A 25,127-nucleotide genomic window follows, 5' to 3' on the forward strand; every position below is an offset into this window, starting at 1 on the left:
CAAGGTGAACATAGATAATCATGAAACTCTAGCTGCCTGTTATGTCATGAAAGATAAAGTATTTTGTATCATATTAAGGCATTTAAATTTTATTTATTTTTGCCCAAACCCATGAAATTATCAGGCTAACATGTTGTCTTTGCAAATATGGTAAAATCAAAGACACCTCAAATTTCTTTCCAGATTCTCCAAATTTCTTTTCTTTGGTGATAATGGGATACCCAAAGAGACATGACTTTCTTTTTTTCCATTTTCTCCAAGATGAAAAAAAAATGCAAATTAGAGGGGATAATGTTTCTTCTCTTTTTCTCTTCACTCTAGTAAACCCTAATTATCACCTGCAGCAATAGGTAATATTTCCCCTTTAAATGAACCAGTGGAAGACTCCCCTTCCAATAGCCACCAGGGCACTTCCTGTGTGCTCACACCTTGTTCAGTTCAACGTGAAGAATATTTATGGACACACAGACTGTGGGGGATAGAAGACACAATTATGCCCTCTGGAGGTTTATGGCGGAGGTGGGGAGCTAGAGACGTGACTTCCTTAAACACAGTGAATAAAGCCTCTTCCTAGAGCTGAGGACTAGGAGAATAGTCCCAGTAAAAAGTAGCAAATTCTCTAGTCCAAATAGTGTGTGAGGCAGAAATATGTGCCTCCTATTGTTCTGTATGTTAATACAGCTGATTATAAAATGTAAGGATGAAACAAGCAGCCTAAATGTCCTCAATTTTTGTTTGTTTTCTTACTGGTGGAAGGAGTAAAGATCAATGAGTTACCAACATTGATGTAGAGTTTTGGGTGATTCAAAAATATTGCAAGTTTATTGGCTGAGCTGCAATTAGCCAATAGAGTGCTTGAAACTAAACAGAAATGCATCTTGCTGGTATTTGTGTGTAGTTACTGTCTTCTTGGTGTACTCTGATACCTCACTATACTTATATACCGACTTCAGATGTATTCATCAAAAAGCTACATCTATTCATTGGAATTATGAGTAGGGGGAAACGGAAATATTTTAGCTTGTTTTATACAGTTATACATGTCACCATCCTATTTTATGCTATGTCATGAAGGGAGGGGATACTAGGAACAGGGGAGTCTGGAAGCACCAAAGACTGTGCGGTTAAGCATGGTTGCACTCATGGGCAGATAGAGTGAAGCCTCTTATCCTGGTCACTCTCTAGATGGTGGTAGCTACAAAGAGAAATAGGCAACAGAGATCTCAGGGTGAAGAGCCCAAGGAAAATGAAATCTCCCTGTTCCCTTAGGCAGCCCTTCCTGGTAGCCTCCCATAACTAGCCCTTTGAATCCTTGTACACACTTGGTCATTGTAATATTGCTAGAGCATCTGACATTTTCAGATGTTAAAATCCCTGGTGACCACTTAGGAAAAAAAAAAGAAAACCCAAAATACATTCAACTTATTGTTTTCGGAAAGGGTTCACGCCAGGGGAGGAAGCTACCATAACAAAGCAGACAGACTTTTTAGATGAATTCAACATCCTGTTATTTTTTGCTGCTTCAGAATTTATAGCAGGCATTGATGTGTACCATGATGTATTTCCCTGATTTATGAATTTTAGAGGGCGTATCCTCATTACGGAGAAGTGCAGGTAGAGGAGTGTTAGTGAGACCAACTCCCTCACTGTCTGCCAGCAGTGGGCGTGATAGAATAGGATGTAGCCTGAGTACCTCCGTCCTTTCACATCCCAAGTTTTCACCATATACGTGATCTGTTTGTTGGCAATTCAGATGGCTTGATCTCAACGTCTCTATGAAAAAGTGTTATGTCTGCCAGTGAGAGTAGCTCATGAAACTTAGCAAAATTGGGAGTCCTGCTTACCAATCAAGGTTTATTGGGACTATTTAAGCAAACTTACAATGTTCAAACCTTCTCAGAGAATCAGGCTGACAGACCTTGTGCTTCTAGAAGTTCCCGCCCCAAATCCTCACACTACTCAGAGGTCTCAGGTGTGTTGTGTGATATCTCTAGGTCAGTGCTACTGAAAATGGGTCTTGGGGGAGGGACATCATTACCAACAGGAAACTTGTTAAAGGTGTCATTTCATGGGCACCACCTCAAACTTGCAGATTCACAACTTCTTAGAATGGGGTCCTGATCCCAAAGAGATTTCTATTCATTTTCAAGGTTCAGAAAAAAATGTTTAGCTAAGTGGTTCCCATCTGGTTTCCCATTAGGATCAGATGACCAGTATTAAGAAATAACATCACCTGTGCCCTCCCCACAGCGTCCATCTATTAGTCCTGTGGGATCATCAGTGTTATTTTAATTAAGTGCTCCAGGTGATTCTAAGGTGAGGCCAGGGTTAAGTACGTGGGCTTCTGGGTATATTTGTGGGAGTTCAGAGCAAGCTTTAGTCCAAGGAGAGGCAGTAAGTTTTGCTCTGCGTCGGCTTTCAAGGGGCTAGTCGGTGAAGCCCACATACCCCGTGTTAGCAGAATTTTGGGACATTTATATGAAGAGAGAAGAAGTGTAGACAACAAAGAAAAACTCATAGATTGGTCTCCATGTAGGAGCTGATTGTTCCTGAATCTCTCCTGAGATGAAGGACAGGAGAGGTTGGCTTTTTCAGCATTTCAAGGTCCTTCTGCCTGTGGCTGTGCTGGGAGCAGGTGAAGGAGCTGTGCTGACGCCGTTGAAGGCATATTCTCAAGATGCTGGTGTGATTCCTCAACATAATATTGATGAGAAAAGGACCCAGTGCAGGAGGAAGAAGAGGAGGAATGGCAACTTCTCAGGTAAGTGTCCTGTCCTGGGTCAGAGGCTGGGTTTGCTTTTCCTCCTGAAATGTCATGGATCGAGAACCTGCAAACCGTTAATTATCTACTTTTGGTGTTCTTGCCTAGCGAGGTTGTTTTCAACTACTTTTTTTTTTTTTTTTTGCGGTACGCGGGCCTCTCACTGTTGTGGCTTCTCCCGTTGCGGAGCACAGGCTCCAGACGCGCAGGCTCAGCGGCCATGGCTCACGGGCCCAGCCGCTCCGCGGCAAGTGGGATCTTCCCGGACCGGGGCACGAACCCGTGTCCACCGCATCGGCAGGCGGACTCTCAACCACTGCGCCACCAGGGAAGCCCCTCAACTACTTATTTTTAACCATTTATTCTTATGATAGTCAAGATCATGTCTTTAGACTACTTCTTCCTTATGTCCCAGAGCCTTCTCTCTATTGTTTGCATCCAAGCTCCCTGTAGAGCATGAAGAAGTCTCAATATGATTTAATGAATTTCAAGTATTGAAAATATTTCCTTTGTGAGAGATGAACATGGGAAGGCATTAGTATGCAAGATTCCCATTGGGATGGGGTCGGGTGTTGGTATCTTACTGAATTTGGGGAAAGTGGAGTGGTTACCTTACATCTGGATGCACCATCATCTCTTTAGAAAAGGATTAAGAAAATGCACGTATAAACAGGATGATCTTAGTGGTCCAAAATTCCTTACAAAGTTCTGAAAAAAATTATAGACTGTTCTCTACTTTGGTAACAAAGACTTACTACTTAAATGCACTATTATGAATACAGAACAAGGGAGGTATTTATGGATTGAAATTTGCATAAAACTGACATTTTTTTCAAGATAGTTTCAGATTTCCTTATTTTTGCCAAAAATACCCAAGCAGTGACAATGTGTCCTCCTGAGTGTTTCAGTCACCTGAAACCAATTTATCCCAATTATACCTGATCACTGATTCAGGTGTTTTCTGCCAGGTTCCTGCACTATGAAGTTCCTATTTTCCCCCTTTTTTCTTTAATAAAGGTCTTGGAAAGATTTAGTGAGGGATGTCCCAGTTAATGTGGCAACTCCGTTTCTTCTTAGTTTCTCTTTGCTTCTAGTTTGCTTTGAAATATGAGCACTCAACTGTGTTTAGTAGAGATATTGAGTTTTGTAAGTGGAGGTTTTCATCAGTCAGGACTGGGTTTGGATAGTTTCCATTATGCTCCATGCTCACGTTACAGACATACTCTTCTTTATCATTTCTTTGTGTTCTCCAAAAAGTTTCCGAGGATAGTATTACTAATATATGTTCAACTGTGTCAATATTCATAAATATAGCTCAGCACAAATTATAAAGATCTGTAAAGCAATAAAAGATTCAGAACCAATAGCTCTAATTTATTTTATATCATTGTACACGTTTGCATCATAGTGTATTTTAAAAATACAAAGGATATCTTCCAAAAATAGATTTATAAGATTTACTCAGTAAAAAATAACACTAATTTCATTGCTATGAATATTTTCTTCTATATAACTTTTGGTATGTACAAAGTCGCCATTTTTATGTATATCTGTGTACATTGTGTTAACATTATCTGATCCATTTTTTCTTATTTCTATTCTTCCTAATTACAGACACTGATATAAACATTCATTAGGATTGTCTCTGTGTACTTGTGTTCTTTGTAGATAACTTCTAGCTCAGGTAAACTGGAGTAAAACCCAGGCTCTGACATTTACTGAATGGTTGACAAATATGCTCAAGAAAAGAGGAACAGCAATGTCATGTTTCTTAAACTATTTATGTGGTGCATTCAATGCTATGTAAAAAAAAAAAAACAAACTAGAAAGTATATAGTAAATATTCAAAAAGGATTGTTGTTGGTGTGCTTACTATCCTATTAGACCTGTAAAATCCATAAAACACTTTCAGTTCAAGATTAACTATAAATTCTTACCTTGCCGTTCTACCTTTTTTTTTTTTTTTTTGGTACGCGGGCCTCTCACTGTTGTGGCCTCTCCCGTTGCGGGGCACAGGCTCCGGACGCGCAGGCTCAGCGGCCATGGCTCACGGGCTCAGCCGCTCTGCGGCATGTGAGATCTTCCCGGACCGGGGCACGAACCCGTGTGCCCTGCATCAGCAGGCGGACTCTCAACCACTGCGCCACCAGGGAAGCCCCGTTCTACCTTTATGTTATCAAAATGTGTGGTACATGGACCAGAGACACTGGCATCACTAGTGAAAAATGAACTTGTTAAAAAATGTGGAACTCAGGCCCCACCCCAGAATTCCTGGATCAGATTCTGCATTTTAACAGTATCTCCAGTTTGCTTGTTTACACATTAAAATTGGAAAGTTTTACTTCTGACTCATCATGTATATTTACTGAGAAATATACACAATTTATTCTGTATAATAAAAGTACAACACTCAGAAATGCAATGCCTGTGTTGATGCCATCATTTTATAATTTCTCTTCCAGATAATTGTAGTCCCTATAGTGGTGTTGTGGATCGTATGTCATCTTTTCTTGGAGTTAGAAATACAATAGAGAATATTACTGTGTAAAAATTATTTTATTGGATAATTCAAGACACTCTCCTAAATCAAACCACTTCTTTTAATACTCTCTTGGGCCAAATTATGAACTCTTCCTGTTGTGACTCAACAAATGCACGTTTTATTTTAGGGCCTGTTGACATTCAGAGATGTGACCATAGAATTTTCTCAGGATGAGTGAGAATGCCTGTACTCCCTCCAGCGGAATTGTACAGGGATGTGATGTTAGAGAACTATAGGAACCTGGTCTCCTTGGGGAGGATAACTTCCTTCCAAAATTCTTTATTCACCCACAGGGTTTTGGTTCCTTCATTTGTAGAATGTCTCCTGGAATCTTCTGCTTCCCACAGTAGAGTTTCAGATCCCTGCTTTCAAGGAAAAAATGGGAGTTTGTGGGTATAGACAGAAAGGTTTCATGATGATTCATCATGATTCTAACCTTCCTCTTTCTTGAGGTAATCAGCATCTTTCGCTCTAGATTAATGGTAATTCTATAAATTTTCAGTGGTATAAAATAGTGCTGCCCGGGACTTCCCTGGCAGTCCAGTGGTTAAGACTCCACACTTCCACTGTAGGGGGCACGGGTTCAATCCCTGCTCGGGGAACTAAAATCCCACATGCATCACAGTGCAGCAAATAAATAGATAGATAAATATTGCTGTCTGCGTTTTTAAAAAAAATTATTATTTTATATTTATTTATGGCTGCATTGGGTTTTCGTTGCTGCACAGGGGCTTTCTCTAGTTGCGGTGAGTGGGGGCTACTCTTCATTGTGGTGTGCGGGCTTCTCATTGCAGTGGCTTCTCTTGTTGCGGACCACGGGCTCTAGGCATGCAGGCTTCAGTAATTGTGGCGTACAGGCTCAGTAGTTGTGGCTCGCAGGCTCCAGAGCACAGACTCAGTAGTTGTGGCACACGGGCTTAGTTGCTTTGCGGCATGTGGGATCTTCCTGGACCAGGGCTCAAACCCGTGTGTCCTGCATTGGCAGGTGGATTCTTAACCACTGCGCCACCAGGGAAGTCCTGTCTGCATCTTAAAAATAGATTTTCAGCCCTTATTTTTGATTTATTTGTACTTGGACAGAATCTCAGAATATGATTTTTAACTGTTGCTTGGTATAGTAAAGGTGCTTTCAAAAAACAGTATTTGGGGAATCAATCTCTAGAATATGTTAACATTTTACAATGCCTTCTCTTCTCACCTGGGCACAATACTGGATTGGAATATAGAGGATCTCTAGCAAAACTTATGTCTTTTTCTTTTAATTGAGGTACAGTTGATTTACAATGTTGTGTTTGTTTCAGGTATACACCAAAGTGATTCAATTTTACATACATATATATTTTTTTCAGATTGCTTTCCCTTATAGGTTATTACAAATATTGAGTATAGTTCCCAGCCCTATGCAGTAGGTCCTTGTTGGTTATCTATTTTATCTTTTTTTAAAAAAAATTTATTTGATTTATTTTATTTTATTGGCTGCATTGGGTCTTCGTTTCTGCACACAGGCTTTTCTCTAGTTGCAGCGAGCAAGGGCTACTCTTCGTTGCAGTGCACGGGCTTCTCTTTGCAGTGGCTTCTCTTGTTGCAGAGCATGGGCTCTAGGCACGTGGGCTTCAGTAGCTGTGGCAAGCGGGCTCTGTAGTTGTGGCTCACAGGCTGCAGAGCGCAGGCTCAGTAGTTGTGGTGCACAGGCTTAGTTGCTCCGTGGCATGTGAGATCTTCCTGGAGCAGGGCTCGAACCCAAGTCCCTTGCATTGGCAGGTGGATTCTTAACCACTGCACCACTGGAGAAGCCCCGTTATCTATTTTATATATAAGTAGTGTGTATATGTTAAGCCCAAACTCCTAATTATGTTTATTCTTCTAATGAACATATGGCCCTAATGGCGCCCTTTTTGGAGTAAAAGGAGAATCACTGGGCTAGGTGTGACTGAGTGAATTAGATGATGCAGGTGAGAGGTCCAAAGATCACAGAAGAAGCCAGACTTAAAAATATGGTTTGGAAAGATCTGCTTCACTAGAATTATTTTTGAGAAGCCTAGGCTTATTTCTTTTTTTTTCATTTTTCTTTTCTTCTTGTTTATTTTATTTACTTATTTTTTTAGAGATTTCAATTATGCAATGTTTCCAGTTTTTCTTTTTCTTTTATTTTTTAATTTTTGGCTGTGTTGGGTCTTCGTTTCCATGCAAGGGCTTTCTCTAGTTGTGGCGAGCAGGGGCCACTCTTCATCGCGGTGCGCGGGCCTCTCACTGTAGCGGCCTCTCTTGTTGTGGAGCACAAGCTCCAGACGCGCAGGCTCAGTAGGTGTGGCTCACGGGCCTAGTTGCTCCGAGGCATGTGGGATCTTCCCAGACCAGGGCTCGAACCCGTGTCCCCTGCCTTGGCAGGCACATTCTCAACCACTGCGCCACCAGGGAAGCCCTCCAGTTTTTCAATGAGGGATACAGGAGTAAAAGCCAGGGCCTCTTCCCGCAGAGTTTATAATCTGGGGAGAGAACAAGAGAGATACCACATAAAAGAGACAAATAATTCTAGGAGATAAATGTCCATCAATGCGTTTTTCAAAATACAAGTTCTTTCACAAACGTGTAACTAAATACTGACTCCATGGTGCTTCAGTTATATCTGAAAGGGCTTTGAGAAAATAAGAAATCCTGTTACTGGGTAAAACTAGTGGTCCATCTCGCCTTTCCAGTGGCACCAAAGGAAGTTGTAGGGAGAGCAGAGGTTAACTGCCAAGACAGCTTTGTGTGTGTGTGTGTGTGTGTGTGTGTGTGTGTGTGTGTGTGTGTGGTACGCGGGCCTTTCACTGTTGTGGCCTCTCCCGTTGCGGAGCACAGGCTCCAGATGCGCAGGCTCCGGACGCGCAGGCTCAGCGGCCATGGCTCCCGGGGCCCAGCCGCTCCGCGGCATGTGGGATCTTCCTGGACTGGGGCACGAACCCGCGCCCCCTGCATCGGCAGGCGGACTCTCAACCACTGCTCCACCAGGGAAACCCCAAGACAGCTTTTAATGTGTAAATTTATCCAAAGTTTGAAAATATCACGGAGAATCTTAGGAATCCCAGTAGTCAGTGAATGGGCTATCTGTATGTCCATTACATCTACAGACTCCACACACACCCACTCAGATGATTCTCAGAATGCTGGTATATGAGAAGTTAACTCTCATGTCTGGCTTCGTCGTTCTTTGCCTTTCCCTCTCATATCTTCAATCACCTGTGTCACAGGACACATATAAGTAGTTGGGAAGTGTTAAACTCTGACAGCAAAGCAAAATCAGAGTTAAAGGCAAATGTTTAATGAATCATGTTCAAACACAAGCTAGTCAGTGAAGAACTTTAGGTTTAAAGGGGCAGATATTCTGCATTCCCAAGAAATCACAATCAGCTTCTCGTTCTGGTTATTTTCACATTGCATTTTGCGGCCATAAAATTAGTTGTACATTTTTGCGCATTGATCTACCACTAAAAGATTCGAATTAAGAGACTGAAAGAAAACATTTTGTATCTGTGTATTTTTAAAAAATCTGTCGATGAATGATGAGCCAGGCATCAGTTTCCTATGGGGGGAACGTTATCATGGAGTACTGTAAGGCCAAGTCAGTCCACTTCATTTCTTTTTAAAAAAAATTTATTTATTTTTGTCTGCGTTGGGTCTTCATTGCTGTACGCAGGCTTTCTCTAGTTGCGGCGAGCAGAGGCTACTCTTCATTGTAGTGCGTGGGCTTCTCACTGCGGTGGCTTCTCTTGTTGCGGAGCATGGGCTCGTGGCACACGGGCTTCAGTATTTGTGGCATGCGGGCTCAGTAGTTGTGGCACATAGGCTTAGTTGCTACGTGGCATGTGGGATCTTCCTGGACCAGGGATCGAACCCATGTCCCCTGCATTGGCAGGCAGATTTTTAACCGCTGTGCCACCAGGGAAGTCCCAGTCCACTTCATTTCTTGTTCTTTAACAGATTCTGTGGTGCCGCCATTGTCCTGTTCAGGTTCAGGAAGCTCATTCAGTGGTATTGCAACATCCTCATAAGGCAGCTTGTCTTCTCGCCTAGCATCGTCAATCAAATCCAAGATCCTTCCATCTCTCTGTACCTCATTGTCCGTTCTCCTGCAGCTTTGATCTTGCCAGATATTGTCCATCACAGGGTCTTCCCAGACAGGCGGTGCGTACGTTCCCCGGGGCAGGGCAGTTTTACCCATCTCTGTTTTGGAGCTCTGTAAACGTGTAGTTACAGTAGCAAAGCTGGAACGCCTTTTTCCGCCCCTAGGTTTATTTCTGTTTCTGTAAAAGAGGGACATGTCCTGCCCCATTCTTTTTTTTTTTTTAAACATCTTTATTGGAGTATAATTGCTTTACAATGATGTGTTAGTTTCTGCTGTATGACAAAGTGAATCAGCTTTACAATCTTCCATGTATTCTTCAGCTCCAGTGATTTTTTCCCTCACATTCACAATGAGAGCCAAAATCTTCCTCGTGGCCTGTGAGGACTTGCATGATCTGGCTCTTCCCAATTTTCTTTTACTTTGAACGAACATTAGACATTTTAAGTGTATTTGCCCCAATTCTTTAATTTAGTATACCTATTAACTTACAGAATTCTTAAATATATTAATGCTTAAATATATTAATTAATTAATTAATGCTTAAATATATTAATTCTTAAATATATTAATTAATATATTATTAATTGTAACATTGCCCACCATATTTTAAAGTCTCAATTGTTATAATATCATAGTTATTAAGAAATTAAATAAGTTTCTCTTATTTAGTATGAAGCTTATGGGTACTGTATCCTAGTTTTTCACTTTCTGATTAGTTCTATGTCAAAATCATATATGATTTTACATTCAAAAGATCTAATATAACAAGCTCAAATAAAAACATGTTTGGAAAGAAGTGAGTTAGATAATTAGTAGGTATCCATATTTATGAAAATGTTTGGTTCACTTCAAGCAAAAAGTAGTCAGATTTTTCATTTACTTTTCTCAATGTGTGAGAATCATGATATAATTTAATCACAACAGTTTATGTATCAGTGATTCTTTGCATATTTTACAACTTTCATATTCTTTTATTTATAAATAAGGTTTTATTTTTTTCTGAAGAATGGTTTACAGACTTGATATTGTGTATGTATAGCAACAATATATTAATAATATGATAAATTTCTCTACTGTCATTTAAATAATAATTCATTCAAATTTTTCATTAGAGACTTAATAAATGATTGTAATGCATTTTCCATGAAATTCTCCTGCCTTGCAACATGTACCAGTGACTCAAAATGGTTGCTTTAATGGGTGCCCATTCACAGTTGAAAATATACTTATTTAGAAGGATTGTTTTTTAATAGTACATGTATATTATATTCAGAACTGGGGGGATAAAATTTGTCTTATTCTTGTTTAGCAATTTCAAAACAATTTTCTTTTTTTTCTATGATAGGTTCCCTGAAGTTAGTTAATTGCATTTTTGTTTTTACCTATATTTCATGAATGTAAATGATAATTTTTAATTCAGTATTCTTAAGATAGTGTGGTGTTGAATTCAAATTTGAATCTCCCATGTGTCTCCTGCCAATAAAATTATGTCTGTGTCTTTTAATTATTACCTCTATTGCATTCATGACTTAATTTATTTCTCTTCTTGGTTAACGAGCAATATTTGTTTTATTCTGCCTTGGTGAGCAGTTATAGAAATAGTCTTGGGCTTCCCTGGTGGCGCAGTGGTTGAGAGTCCGCCTGCCGATGCAGGGGACACGGGTTCGTGCCCTGGTCCGGGAAGATCCCACATGCTGCGGAGCGGCTGGGCCCGTGAGCCATGGCTGCTGATCCTGTGCGTCCGGAGCCTGTGCTCCGCAACGGGAGAGGCCACAACAGTGAGAGGCCCATGTATCGCAAAAAAAAAAAAAAAAAAGAAATAGTCTTAATTTAACATCTATTTATTGATGAATTTATATTATTATCATTTTTTTAATTTTTAAATTGAAGTATAGTTAATTTACAATGTTGTGTTAGTTTCAGGTGTACAGCAAAGTAATTCAGAGATAGATATATATGTTCTTTTTCAGATTATTTTCCCATATAGGTAATTATAAAATATTGAGTATAGTTCCCTGTGCTATACAATAAGTCCTTGTTGTTTATCTATTTTATATATAATAGTGTGTATATGTTACTCCCAAATTCCTAATTTATCCTTCCCCCTGCCTTTCCCCTTTGGTAACCATAAGTTTGTTTTCTATATCTGTGAGTCTGTTTCTGTTTTGTAAATAAGATTTCATTCCTTTTCATTCTATTCCATTTTTTTGCCACGCCATGCATCATGCAGGATCTTCCCCCACCGGGGATCGAACCCATGCCCCCTGCATTGGGAGTGAGGAGTCTTAAGCACTGGACTGCCAGGGAAATCTGTTTGTATCATTTTTTTAGATTACACATATAAGTGATATCATATGATATTTGTCTTTCTCTGTCTGACCTACTTCACATAGTGTGTTAATTTCTAGGTCCAACAGTGTTGCTGTAAATGGCATTATTTCATTCTCTTTCATGGCTGAGTAGTATTCCATTATATATATATATATATATATATATATATATATATATATATATATTCGCTTCTTTATCCATTCATCTGTTGATGGACATTTAGGCTGCTTGCATATCTTGGCTATTGTAAATAGTGGCTGCAATGGGCATTGGGGTGCATGTATCTTTTCGAATTATGATTTTCTCTGGATATATGCCCAGGAATGGGATTGCTGGATCATATGGTAGTTCTATATTTGGTTTTTCAAGGAGTCGCCATACTATTTTCCACAGTGGCTGCACCAATTTACATTCCCACCAAACAGTGTAGGAGGGTTCTGTTTTTTCCACACCGTCTCCAATATTTATTATTTGTAGACTTTTTGATGATGACCATTCTGATTTTTTTTTTTTTTCGGTACATGGGCCTCTCACTGCTGTGGCCTCTCCCGTTGCGGAGCACAGGCTCCAGACGCGCAGGCTCAGCGGCCATGGCTCACGGGCCCAGCCGCTCCGTGGCATGTGGGATCTTCCCGGACTGGGGCACAAATCTGTGTCCCCTGCATTGGCAGGGGGACTCTCAACCACTGCGCCACCAGGGAAGCCCAACCATTCTGATTGGTGTGAGGTGATACCTCATTATAGTTGTGATTTGCATTTCTCTAATAATTAGCAATGTTGAGCATCTTTTCATGTGCTTTTTGGCTATCTGTATGTCTTCTTTGGAGAAATGTCTATTTAGATCTTTTGCCCATTTTTTGATTGGATTGTTTGTTTTGATAGTGAGTTGTATGAACTATTTGTATATTTCAGGGATTAATTTCTTGTCAGTTGCTTCATTTGCAAATATTTTCTCCCATTCCACAGGTTGTCTTTTTGTTTATGGTTTTCTTTGCTGTGCAAAAGCTTTTAAGTTTCATTAGGTCCCATTTGTTTATTTTTGCTTTTATTTTCATTAGTCCAGGAGATGGATCCAGAAAGATATTGCTGCAATTTATGTCAAAGAGTGTCCTCCCTATATTTTCCTCTAGGAGTTTTATAATATTAAGTCTTACATTTAGTTCTTTAATCCATTTTGAGTTTATTTTTGTGTATGGTGTTAGAATGTTCTAATTTCATTTTTTTACATATAGCTGTCCAGTTTTCCCAGCACCACTTTTTTTTAAACATTTTTATTGGAGTAAAATTGCTTTACAATGGTGTGTTAGTTTCTGCTTTATAACAAAGTGAATCAGTATACATATATCCTCATATCTTTTCCCTCTTGCATCTCCCTCCCTCCCCCCTCCCTATCCCACCCCTCTAGGTGGTCACAAGGCACTGAGCTGATCTCCCTGTGCTATGCGGCTGCTTCCCACTAGCTATCTATTTTACATTTGGTAGTGTATATATGTCCATGCCACTCTCTCACTTTGTCCCAGTTTACCATTCCCCCTCCCCATATCCTCAAGTCCATTCTCTAGTAGGTCTGCGTCTTTATTTCTGTCTTGCCCCTACGTTCTTCATGACCTTTTTTTTTTTTTTAGATTCCATATATATGTGTTAGCATACAGTATTTGTTTTTCTCTTTCTGGCTTACTTCACTCTGTATGACAGCACCACTTTTTGAAGACTGTCTTTTTTTCCACTGTATATTCTTCCCTCCTTTTTTGTAGATTAATTGGCCATAGGTGGGTGGGTTTATTTTTGGTCTATCTGTACTGTTCCATTGATCTATGTTCCTTTTTGGGGGGCAGGGGGTGGCTGGTACCATACTGTTTTGATGACTGTAGCTTTGTAGTATAGTCTGAAGTCAAGGAGCCTGATTCCTCCAGCTCAGTTTTTCTTTCTCAAGATTGCTTTGTTTATTCAGGGTCTTTCGTGTTTCCATAAAAATTTTACAATTTTTCGTTCTAGTTTTGTGAAAAATGCCATTGGCAATTTGATAGGGATTGTACTGAATCTGTAGATTGCCTTGGGCAGTATAGTCACTTTGACAATATCGATTCTTCCAGTCCAAGAACATGGTATATCTTTTCATCTCTTTGTGTCATCTTTGATTTCTTTCATCAGTGTCTTACAGGTTTTGGAGTACAGGTCTTTTGCCTCCTTAGGTAGGTTTATTCCTAGGTATTTTATTCTTTTTGATGTGATGGTAAATGGGATTGTTTCTTTAATATCTCTTTCTGATCTTTTGTTGTTAGTGTATAGGAATGCAAGATATTTCTGCATATTAAATTTGTATCCTGCCACTTCACCATATTCATTGATGAGCTCTAGTAGTTTTCTGGTAGCTTCTTTAGAATTTTCTATGTATAATATCATGTAATCTACAAACAGTGACAGTTTTACTCTTTTTTTCCAACTTGGATCCTTTTTATTTCTTTTCTTTCTCTGATTGCTGTGGCCAGGACTTCCAAAACTATGTTGAATAAGAGTGGCAAGAGTGGACATCCTTGTCTTGTTCCTTATCTTAGCAGTAATGCTTTCAGCTTTTCATCATTGAGTATGATGTTAGTTGTGCGTTTGTCATATATGACCTTTATTATATTGAGGTAGGTTCCTTCTATGCCCACTTTCTGTAGAGTTTTTTAAAAAATCATAAATAGGTATTGCATTTTTGTCAAAAGTTTTTTCTGCATCTACTGAGATGATCGTATGGCTTGTATTCTTCAATTTGTTAATGTGGTGTATCACGCTGATTGATTTGCAGATATTGAAGAATCCTTGCATCCCTGGGATAAATCTCACTTGATCATGGTGTATGATCCTTTTAATGTATTGTTGGAATCAGTTTGCTAGTATTTTGTTGAGGATTTTGCATCTATTTTCATCAGTGATATTGCCCTTAATTTTCTTTCTTTTTTTTTGTGGTATTTTTGTCTGGTTTTGTTACTAGGGTGATGGTGGCCTCATAAAATGAATTTGGCAGTGTTTCTTCCTCTGCAATGTTTTGGAATTGTTTCAGAAGGATAGGTGTTAACTCTTTTCTAAATATTTAGTAGAATTCACCTGTGAAGCCATTAGGTCCTGGACTTTTTTTAGAGATCAATGTGGTTTTTATTTTTATTTAAATTATTTATTTATTTATTTAACATCTTTATTGGAGTATAATTGCTTTACAATGGTGTGTTAGTTTCTGCTTTATAACAAAGTGAATCAGCTATACATATACATATATCCCCATATCTCCTCCCTCTTGTGTCTCCCTCCCACCCTCCCTATCCCACCTGTCTAGGCAGTCACAGAGCACCAAGCTGATCTCCCTGTGCTATGCGGCTGCTTCCCACTAGCTATCTATTTTATGTTTGGTAGTGTATATATGTCCATGCCACTCTCTCACTTTGTCCCAGCTTACCCTTCCCCCTCTGCGTGTCCTCAGGTCCATTCTCTACATCTGCATCTTTATTCCTGTACTGACTCTAAGTTCTTCAGAACCTTTTTTTTTTTTTTCTGGCTTACCTCACTCTGTATGACAGACTCTAGGTCAATCCACCTCACTACAAATAACTCAATTTCGTTTCTTTTTATGGCTGAGTAATATTCCATTGTATATATGTGCCACATCTTCTTTATCTATTCATCTGTTGATGGACACTTAGATTGCTTCCATGTCCTGGCTATTGTAAATAGAGCTGCAATGAACATTGTGGTACATGACCATGATCAAGTGGGGTTTATCCCAGGAATGCAAGCATTCTTCAATATACACAAATCAATCAATCTGATAAACCCTATTAAAACATTGAAGGAGAAAAACCATGTGATCATCTCAATAGATGCAGAAAAAGCTTTTGGCAAAATTCAACACCGATTTTTGATAAAAACCCTCCAGAAAGTAGGCATAGAGGGAACTTACCTCAACATAATAAAGGCCATATATGACAAACCCACAGCCAACATCATTCTGAATGGTGAAAAACTGAAACCATTTCCTCTAAGATCAGGAACAAGACAAGGTTGTCCACTGTCACCACTATTATTCAACATAGTTTTGGAAGTTTTAGCCACAGCAATCAGAGAAGAATAATAAATAAAAGGAATCCAAATCAGAAAAGAAGTAAAGCTCTCACTGTTTGCAGATGACCTGATACTATACATAGAGAATCCTAAAGATACTACCAGAAACTACTACAGCTAATCAATGAATTTGGTAAAGTAGCAGGATACAAAATTAATGCACAGAAATCTCTTGCATTCCTATACACTAATGATGAAAAATTGGGTCCTGGACTGTAGTTTGTTGGGAATTTTTAAATCAGAGTTTCAATTTTGGTACTTGTAATTCGTCTGTTCATATTTTCTTTTTCTTCCTGGTTCAGTATTGGGAGATTGTACCTTTCTAAGAATTTGTCCATTTTTCTAGGTTGTCAAATTTAGTGGCATATAGTTGCCTCCAGTAGTCTCTTATGGTCGTTTGTATTCCTGTGGTGTCATTGTAACTTCTTTTTCATTTCTAATTTTGTTTGGGCATCTCCCTTTTTTTCCTAATGAGTCTCATTAAAGGTTTATCAATTTTGCTTATCTTTTCAAAGAATGAGCTTTTAGTTTCATTGATCTTTTCTATTGTGTTCTATTGTGTTCTTTTCTATTGTTTTCTTCATGTATATTTCATTTATTTCTGCTTTGATCTTTATGATTTCTTTCCTTCTACTAAATTTGGGTTTTGTTTGTTCTTCTTCCTTTAGTTGCTTTATGTGTAAGGTTAGGTTGTTTATTTGAGATTTTTCTTGTTTCCTGAGGTAAGATTGTATTGCTATAAACTTCCTTCTTAGAATTGCTTTTGCTGCATCACATAGGTTTTAGATCATCGTGTTTTTGTTGTCATTTGTCTCTAGGTATTTTTAGAATTCCTCTTTGATTTCTTCAGTGATCCATTGGTTGCTTAGTAGCATATTGTTTAACCTCCACGTGTTTGTATTTTCTTTTTTTGCAGTTTCTTTTCTTGTAGTTGATTTCTAGTCTTATAGTGCTGTGGTTAGAAAAGATGCTTGATGTGATTTAAATTTTCTTAAATTTACTGAGGTTTGCTCTGTGGCCCAAGATGTGATCTATCCTAGAGAATGTTCCATGTGCACTTGAGAAGAATATGTATTCTGCTGCTTTTGAATAGAATGTTCTATAAATATCAATTAAATCCTTCTGGTCTAATGTGTCATTTAAGGCTTGTGTTTCCTTGCTGATTTTCTGTCTGGACGATCTGTCCATTGATGTAAATGGGGTGTTAAAGTCCCCCATTATTATTGTGTTACTTTCAATTTTCCTTTAATATCTGTTAACATTTGCCATATATTGATGTGCTGTTCTGTTGGATGCATACATATTTACAATTGTTATATCTTCTTGGATTGATCCTTTGATCATTACAGTGTACTTCTTTTTCTATTTTTTTAATTTAATTTATTTTTTAAATTTATTTATTTATTTTTGCGGACGCAGGCCTCTCACTGTTGTGGCCTCTCCTGTTGTGGAGCACAGGCTCCGGATGTGCACGCTCAGCGGCCGTGGCTCACGGGCCCACCCCCTCCGCTGCATGTGGGATCTTCCTGGACCAGGGCATGAACCCATGTCCCCTGCATCAGCAGGTGGACTCTCAACCACTGCACCACCAGGGAAGCCCTGTTTCCCCCAGTTTTGTCGAAGGCCTGCAATCAAATCCCAGTAGGCTTCAAAGTCTGATTCTCTAGGAATTCTTCTTCCCATTGCCAGACCCCCAGGTTGGGAAGCCTGATGTGGGGCTCAGAACCTTCACTCCAGTGTGTGGACTTCTGTGGTATAAGTGTTCTGCAGTCTGTGAGTCACTCACCCAGCAGTTATGGGATTTGATTTTACTGTGATTGCGCCCCTCTTACTGTCTCATTGTGGCTTATCCTTTGTCTTTGGATGTGTGGTATCTTTTTTGGTGAGTTCCAGTGTCTTCCTGTCAATGATTGTCTAGCAGCTAGTTGTGATTCTGGTATTCTCGCAAGAGGGAGAGAACCATCTCTGCCATCTTGGTTCCAATCTTCCCTAGCCACTTTGTAAATGTACTTTTTATTTCAGAGAGAGTTGATATTCCAGGATGTGGCCATAAAATTTTCTCAGGATGAATGGGAATTTCTGAATGTCACTGAGTGGAAATTGTACAGGGATGTGATGTTAGGGAACTATAGGAACGTGGTCTCCTCGAGTGAAGATAACTTCCAGAATTCCTTACTTGGCAGAGTTTGGGTTCCTTCATTTTTAGAATATCTCCTGGAATCTTCTGCTTCCTCCAGTAGAGTTTCAGATCACTACTTTCAAGGGAAAAATGGGAGTTTGTGGGTATAGAAAGAAAGCCTTCATGATGATTCAACATGATTCTAACCTTCCTCTTTTTTGAGGTAATCTCCATCCTTCACTCTAGATTAGTGGTAATTCTATAAGTTCAGTGATATAAAGTCATGCTTCCCTCCTCTTAAAATCAGACTTCCACCCCTTATTTTTTTATTACTATTTTTTTTTGCGGTACGCGGGCCTCTCACTGTTGTGGCCTCTCCCATTGTGGAGCACAGGCTCTGGACGCGCAGGCTCAGTGGCCACGGCTCACAGGCCCAGCCGCTCCACGGCATGTGGGATCTTCCCAGACCGGGGCACGAACCCGTGTCCCCTGCATCGGCAGGCGGACTCTCAACCACTGCGCCACCAGGGAAGCCCCCACCCCTTATTTTTGACTCAGTAGTAATTAGATGTGGATCTCAGGAACTCATTTTTGCCTGTTGCCTAGGGATATTAAATGTGCTTTGAAAAATAGTATTTTTTGAAATCATTTTCTAGAACATTTTAACATTCTACAGTGTCTTCTCTTCTCACAAGGGCACAATACTGTATCAGAAATTGTAGAATGTCCAGCAAAACTTATGTTGCTTTTTCCAATGAACAGGTCTTATTGTCTCTAAGCCAGACCTAGTCACATTTTTGGAGCAAAAGAAGGATCCCGGGGATGTGAAGGGAAAGGAGACAACAGCCATACACCCAGGTTATTGTGAATAGATGAAGCAGATGACACAGGTGAGACCTCCAAAGATCATGGAGGAAGTCAAATCTTATAATAAAGTTTGGGGAGATCTTTTTCACTAGAAATTATTTTTGATAAGCCTAGTTTATTTCTGTTGTCTTAGAGGCATACCTCCTACCTTAATCTTGTGGTCTTAAATCCTCCATGTATTCTTTCCAACTCCAGTGATTATCCCTCTGATTCACTGAGAGCCAAAATCCTCCTCTTGGTCTGTGAGGTACTACATGATCTGCCTGTTCTTCCACTGCTAAACGGAATCTATGAAAAACTGTGCACATTTCTGAGTAACTCTATGCTAAGCCATTTATTTTTTTAAGCTCTACTTCAAGTCAGAAGAGTATGAGAGGAGTCCTGGAGATACTGGGGTTTGGTACCAAAATTCCAGGAATACTGGGGATAGATGTTATATGTTTTCTGCTTTATAGTATCCAACCTTATGGACACTTCAAACATCACCCTACAAATTTCATTCTTGGTAATTCCTTCAGACTGTCAAGCACCTTCCTAAAATGTAACCATGTAATCCTCAATTTAACTTCAAAATTTCCCTTTCCTTGTACAAACTAACATTAGATATTCTAGGTGTATTTTGCACCAATTCATCAATGCTAAAATAATTTATCTAGTTAAGTCATAGAATTTTAAGATTAATAACCTAGGGGAGCTTAGAACCTTGCACAGTTTATTTTAAAGTCTCAAATCTAATTTAATTTTTTAATAACTATCATTTCATAAGTTTGTCATATTTAAGATGAAGCTTGCAGGGACTGTTTCCTATATGTTTTCACTTTCTGATTAGTTCTATGTCAGAATCATCTATGATTTTAGATTCAAAAGATCTAATAGGGGCTTCCCTGGTAGTGCAGTGTTGAGAGTCCACCTGCCGATGCAGGGGACATGGGTTCATGCCCCGGTCTGGGAGGATCCCACATGCCACGGAGCGGTTGGGCCCGTGAGCCATGGCTGCTGAGCCTGCGCGTCCGGAGCCTGTGCTCCGCAACGGGAGAGGCCACAACAGTGAGAGGCCCACATACTGCAAAACAAACAAAAAAACAAAAAAAACCCCAAAGATCTAATAAAACATGCTCAAATGAACAGATGTTTGGTAAGAATTGAATTAATTAGTAGGCATCACATATCTGTAAATTGTTTGGTTTATAAATATAAGATTATTTCAGTTAAAAAGTAATCATTAGGTTTTTCATCCAGTTTTCACGTTTATCTGAATCATAATAATTTACACATAAATATTGTATTTTATTTTTTATAAATTTATTTATTTTTGACTGCATTGAGTCTTTGTTGCTGCACATTAGTTTGCTTCCTTTTTTATGATAGGTTCCAAAAAATTACTTGTTTGCATTTTTGTTTTTATTTATATCATGGATATAAATGACAATTTGCAACCCAGTATGTAAGAAAGTTCGTTGTTTAATTCAACTTTGAATCTCCAATGTGTCTACAGCCAACAGAATTATGTGCTTGTCTGTTTAATTATTTCCCCTACTGTGTTCATGACTTACCTACTTTATTTCTCTTCTTAGTTAATAAACAATGTTTGTTTTATACTGTCTTGGTCAGTAGATATAGAAATTGTCTTAATTTCATATCTAATTATTAATGAATTTTTTGTGTGAGACAGACATTTTTAAGTTGAAAGTAATCTTTGAAAAAGTTTATAATTCTATTTTAGGTATTATTTTCATTTTTAATTCTGAGAAAAAAACACAGGTAGTTAACCATTTTAAACATTTTTAACTGTATACTCCAGTGTTGTAAGTATATTCACGTTGTTTTGCCATTGACATCTGAAATTTTCATCTTGAAAACTGACTCCATAATTCATTTATTTATTTATTTAAGATTTATTTTTGGCTGTGTTGGGTCTTCGTTGCTGCACACGGGCCTTCTCTAGTTGTGGTGAGCGGGGACTACTCTTTGTTGTGGTGTGCAAGCTTCTCATTGCAGTGGCTTCTCTTGTTGCAGAGCATGGGCTCTAGGCATGTGGGGTTCAGTAGTTGTGGCACGTTGGCTCAGGAGTTGTGGCTCGAGGGCTCTAGAGCACAGGCTCGGTAGTTGTTGTGCACGGGCTTAGTTCCTCCACGGCATGTGGGATCTTCCCAGATCAGGGCTCAAACCTGTGTCCTCTGCATTGGCAGGCGGATGCTTAACCACTGAGCCACCAGGGAAATCCCGTGACTCCATAATTCTTAAACAACTACGTTATTTCCTTCTACTACAAGCCCGTGTCAAGTACCATTCCAGTTTTTTTTCTATGAAGTTGAGTACATTATATTACTCACATAAATGAAATCATATCGTGTCTTTTTCTTTGTGACTCTCGTATCTCACAACATGGTATCTTCAAGGTCTATTCATGTTGTACCATGTGACAAGATCCATGCCTTTTTCAAAGCTAAATAATAATCTCTTGTATGTATATGACATTTTTTTAATCACTTCATGTATCCATGAACGTTAGGTTGCTTCCATCTATTAATGGTTTTGTGAATAATGTTGCAATGTACCTGAATGTGCACATAGCTCTTGCAGATCCTCCTTTTTTTTTTTTTTTTTTTGCGGTACACGGGCCTCTCACTGTTGTGGCTTCTCCCATTGCGGAGCACAGGCTCCAGATGCGCAGGCTCAGCGGCAATGGCTCACGGGCCCAGCCGCTCCACGGCATGTGGGATCTTCCCAGACCAGGGCACGAACCCGTGTCCCCTGCATCGGCAGGCGGACTCTCAACCACTGCACCACCAGGGAAGCCCACAGATCCTCCTTTGAAATCTTTTGTGTATATACCCAGATGCAGGGTGACTGGATCATCATTTCATTCTATTTTTAATTTTTGAGAAACCTCCATAGTGGTTACACCATTTTATATTTCCTTTAACAGTGTGTAATAATTCTGATTTCTCCACATCTTTGCCAAATTTCATGTAATTATATATATAAAGTTATTATATATACAAAATTTGATAGTGGTTATCCTAATGGGTGCTAGGTGATATCTCATTGTGGTTTTGTTTTTTATTTCTCTAATGATTATTGACTTTGAGAATCATTTACATTTTTGTTGTCCATTCGTATGTCTTACTTGGAGTGATGTCTATTAAATCCTTTGCCCATACATTATGTTATTTGTTTTATGATGTTGTTGTGTTGTACGAGTTCTTTATATATTCTGGGCCTTAACTCCTTATCAGATATATGCCTTGCAGTAATTTTTTCTTATTCCAAAGGTTGACTTTTTACCCGCTGATTGTTTCTTGTAATGTGCACAAGTTTTTACATTTGACATAATCCCATTTGCTTTTGTTGACTGAGCTTTTGGTTTCATATCCAAGAAATTATTGCCAAATCAAATGTCATAAAACTTTCCCCCTATGTTTTCTTCCAGGAGATTTTGATTTATAGGTTTATATATAAATTTTCAGTCCCTTTAAGTTAATATTTGTTTGTGGTGTTAAGTAAGGATCCAGCTTCATCCTTTCACATGTGAACAGCCAACTTTCCCAGAATCATTTGTTTTAGAGATTATCCTTGTCCCGTTGTGTGGTATAGAACTGTTGGTGAAGATTCTTTGACCATAAACATGAGAGCTTATGTCTGTGTTCTGTATGCTGATCCACTGTTGTCTTTCTGTATGTTTCTACTATTCTTTTCTGATAACTACAGCTTTGTAATATGTTTTAAAATATAGAAGTGTCTTGCCTGTAACCTTCCACTTTCTTAACCAAATTATTTTGGATATTCACTGTTTTGTGATATTTCACATATATTTTAGAAGCAACTTTTCTATTTTGCCAAAGTTTTCATTGGTATTATGAAAGTGCTTGCTTCAAATCTGTGGATCACCTTGGGTAGTATTGACAATTAATGATATTAAGCATTTGAGTCTGGGAACATGGAATGTGTGTTTATTTATATCTTCTCTAGGTTCTACCAATGATATTTTATAATATCCATCAGAAAACACTTTTACCTCCATCTGTAAATTAACTTCTAAGAATTTTTTTGTCTTTGATCCTAGTATAAATGTAAATTTATCCTTAATATCTTTCTTTAATTATTTTCTGTTAGTGTATAACACACAACTAATTTTTATGTTTGATTTTGAATTTTGCTAAATATATGAGTTCTGTATTTTAATGTGGATGTTTTAGGGTTTTTTACATAAGATTTTTGTCATCTGTGAAGAGAGATCTTTACTCCTTCCTTTCTGGCTTAGATGTGGATGCCTTTTTGTATTCTTTGCTTGAGTGTTTTGACTAGTAAATTCAATACCATGTTGAATCAAAGTTCCTAAGTTTTCTTGAATATAGAAAAATGCCTTCAGTCTTCCACTGTTGAGTGTAATGAAATTCTGGGCTTAGCATTTATGATCTTTATTACAGTCCGGTAGATTCCATCAATTCCAATTTTGAGGGGTTTTTTATCATGAAATATTATTAAATATTATCAGTTTATCTGCATCATTATGTAATTATGTGGTATGGATTTCATTCTGTGGATGTGACCTTTTTAATTTACATTTTTAACAGGTTTTAACTGTACTAATACTTCCTAATTTTTTGTGGTGCATAATTCTTCTAGTGTGCATTTATATATATATATATATTTTAGGAGTCCCAAGTGCTTTATTTATTTAATTAATTAATTTATTTTAACATCTTTATTGGAGTATAATTGCTTCAGTGTTGTGTTAGTTTCTGCTGTATAGCAAAGTGAACTAGCAATATGTACACATATATCCACATATCCCTTCCCTCTTGCATCTCCCTCCCACCCTCCCTATCCCACCCCTCTAGGTGGTCACAAAGCAACGAGCTGATCTCCCTGTGCTATAAAGCTGCTTCCCACTAGCTATCTATTTTACATTTGGTAGTGTATATAAGTCAATGCTACTCTCTCACTTTGTCTCAGCTTACCCTTCCCCCTCCCCGTGTCTTCAAGTCCATTCTCTACATCTGCGTCTTTATGCCTGTTCTGCCCCTAGGTTCATCAGAACTTTTTTTGTTTTTTTTTAGATTCCATATATATGTGTTAAAATATGGTATTTGTTTTTCTCTTTCTGACTCACTTCACTCTATATGACAGACTCTAGGTCCATCCACCTCACTAAAAATAACTCAATTTCGTTTCTTTTTATGGTTAAGTAATATTCCATTGTATATATATGCCACATCTTCTTTATCCATTCATCTGTTGATGGACACTTAGGTTGTTTCCATGTCCTGGCTATTGTAAATTGTGCTGCAGTGAACATTTTGGTACATGTCTCTCTTTGAATTATGGTTTTCTCAGGGTATATGCCCAGTAGTGGGATTGATGGGTCATATGGTAGTTCTATTTGTAGTTTTTTAAGGAACCTCCATCCTGTTCTCCATAGTGGCTGTATCAATTTACATTCCCACCAACAGTGCAAGAGGGTTCCCTTTTCTCCACACCCTCTCCAGCATTTATTGTTTCTAGATTTTTCGTTGATGGCCATTCTATCAGTGTGAGGTGATATCTCATTGTAGTTCAGATATGCATTTCTCTAATGATTATTGATATTGAGCATCCTTTCATGTGTTTGTTGGCAATCTGTATATCTTCTTTGGAGAAATGTCTATTTAGGTCTTCTGCCCATTTCTGGATTGGGTTGTTTGTTTTTTTGGTATTGAGCTGTATGAGCTGCTTGTATAGTTTGGAGATTAATCCTTTGTCTGTTGCTTCGTTTGCAAATATATTCTCCCATTCTGAAGGTTGTCTTTTCATTTTCTTGATGGTTTCCTTTGCTGTGCAGAAGCTTTTAAGTTTAATTAGGTCCCATTTGTTTATTTTTGTTTTTATTTTTTTACTCTAGGAAGTGTATCAAAAAAGATCTTGCTGTGGGCTTCCCTGGTGGTGCAGTGGTTGAGAGTCTGCCTGCCGATGCGGTGGACACGGTTTCGTGTCCTGGTCTGGGAGGATCCCACATGCCGTGGAGTGGCTGGCTTGGTGAGCCATGGCTGCTGAGCCTGCGCGTCCAGAGCCTGGGCTCTGCAATGGGAGAGGCCACAACAGTAAGAGGGTCGCGTACTGCAAAAAAAAAAAAAAAAAAAAAAAAAAGAGTTTTATAATATCTCGTCTAACATTTAGGTCTTTAATCCATTTTGAGTACTTTTGTGTATGGTGTTAGAGAATGGTCTAATTTTATTCTTTTACATGTAGTTGTCCAGTTTTCCCAGCACCATTTATTTTTTATTTTTATTTATTTTTTTTACATCTTTATGGAGTATAATTG

The 25,127-nt window shown here is 38.6% G+C and overlaps 1 pseudogene; it reads right to left on the reverse strand.

Moving 5' to 3' along the window:
• Positions 1-8,857: 8,857 nt before the first annotated feature.
• Positions 8,858-9,504, reverse strand: LOC132416981 (anaphase-promoting complex subunit 13 pseudogene; annotated as a pseudogene).
• Positions 9,505-25,127: the final 15,623 nt, after the last annotated feature.

The sequence above is a fragment of the Delphinus delphis genome, chromosome 20, assembly GCF_949987515.2.
Source record: "Delphinus delphis chromosome 20, mDelDel1.2, whole genome shotgun sequence".
Taxonomy (NCBI): Eukaryota; Metazoa; Chordata; class Mammalia; order Artiodactyla; family Delphinidae; genus Delphinus; species Delphinus delphis.